Source organism: Cynoglossus semilaevis, unplaced genomic scaffold, assembly GCF_000523025.1.
Source record: "Cynoglossus semilaevis isolate Cse_v1.0 unplaced genomic scaffold, Cse_v1.0 scaffold6478, whole genome shotgun sequence".
NCBI classification, from domain to species: domain Eukaryota; kingdom Metazoa; phylum Chordata; class Actinopteri; order Pleuronectiformes; family Cynoglossidae; genus Cynoglossus; species Cynoglossus semilaevis.
This window is the reverse complement of record NW_007585644.1, coordinates 1-1,568: the sequence shown is the minus strand read 5'-3', so window position 1 is coordinate 1,568 and position 1,568 is coordinate 1. Positions and strand designations below refer to the sequence as shown.

Sequence of the window (1,568 nt, the reverse complement as noted above, 5' to 3'; positions counted from 1 at the left end):
ATCCCATCTCTTCTGTTAACTATAGTTTATCTGTATATGTAATGCATGGAGTAATATAACTTGGCTTTCAATTGACTAAACTGAAAACCTGCCGATCACTTTGTCCGGTGACGATTTTTTTTAAACTATGAGGATGATGAACAACAGCCAAATGCTTGCTCATTTTTAGAGGTCTTTCATGCTACATAAGCCATTATTAATAAATTTGTTAAAAAAAAAAAAACACAAAGTACGATTTATCCAATTACTCAATTAATCGATAAAAATCAGCAGATACTCCAAGTTGCATTTGGACCTGAAAAACTAGTGTCGAGCCGTACACCTAGTATTCAGTGATCATATTTTCTTCTGTGAGTTCAAGTACCCATCATGCACTCACCTTCTCGTACAGATACATGGACTCTCCAGCTCGAGCGTCCATTTGAATGCTTCCCCAGAACCACTGCCAAAAATGAACAAAAGAGGACAACGTGTTTTGTTGATACTTGATAAAAAAAAAAAAGAGAGCTATTTCTGATACCGTTATAATACACACTGAGGCAAGGGGAGGAATAAAAAGTCTGTATCGATTGTACAGCTATAAGCACCTCTAAACCACCACTACACCGCAGTCCAATTTATTCGTGTGGTGGAAAGAAAATCTATTATTGATAACCATCTCTGACAGTCCTGACGAAGACTGTATTGATTGTGGTTTAGCCTGAAAGAATCCAGACCGGATTATCATTCCACTTCCTTTTTGTCAGGGGGAAAAAAATGGACAGGATTCATTATGGTCCGTAAAGCCGTTTCATCGTCAGTTTGGTGGAAAATATGTTTTGCATAAGATGCTAAAAAGAAATACAGATTTAATTTATTTTAAGTTATTCTTGCCTTAGGTTTTTTTTTAAATGTATGGCCATTGGGGTTTGAAAAGAAATGGACAGGCCTACCTCCTGTTTGACCACAAATAGCTTTGTACAGGGAGTGAACGGCAGCTCCTTCACTGAGTTCTCCTCCACCACCATGTGTGTACAGCGCTCGTCTTCAACCTCCAGATATCTGCCACCTTATACACAATAAAATAAAAAATAAAAAAACACAGAAATGATGTACACCACAACAATCCACAGTGCTCAGATAATTACATTTCATTTTTTGTTTTACATTTTGTATCATTTTATAAATTAAATATCGTCTCAGTAACAGTCCAAGTGCTGTCGGCACCAGTCCTAAAAACCGGAGACACACGGCACTAACCATGCTTCAAAGTGCGCTCCTGCATGTTGGCCTTTTCTTCTTCTGAAAAGCCCAGGAAACTCAGGACGCAGTCCTGAAACGGAGGAACTTTGAACTCCGTTCGAAACTCCTCATGTCCAGCATGAAAGTTTCTAAGGGCAGGAAACAAACATATTTATCAAAACTTGTGTCCTTACTCCATCATTACTATACATTTATTTGAATTCAACGGATTTAAAAATCGAGAAAATGATTTCTACATTCCTGTGGAAAAGCTTGACTCGAGATGGGACATTACTGCTAAATTGTCGTATATAACGGTATATATTTTTTTGCACTATAAAAAAAAA

General features: G+C 37.3%; 1 long non-coding RNA gene across 1 annotated transcript; it reads right to left on the bottom strand.

The window, feature by feature from the left end:
* Positions 1-124: 124 nt before the first annotated feature.
* LOC103399108 (uncharacterized) lies at positions 125-1,389 on the bottom strand. The gene is made up of 3 exons (XR_523584.2): positions 1,240-1,389; positions 933-1,048; positions 125-442 (listed from the first exon to the last, which is right to left on the bottom strand). It is a non-coding gene; the product is annotated as an uncharacterized LOC103399108 (long non-coding RNA).
* Positions 1,390-1,568: the final 179 nt, after the last annotated feature.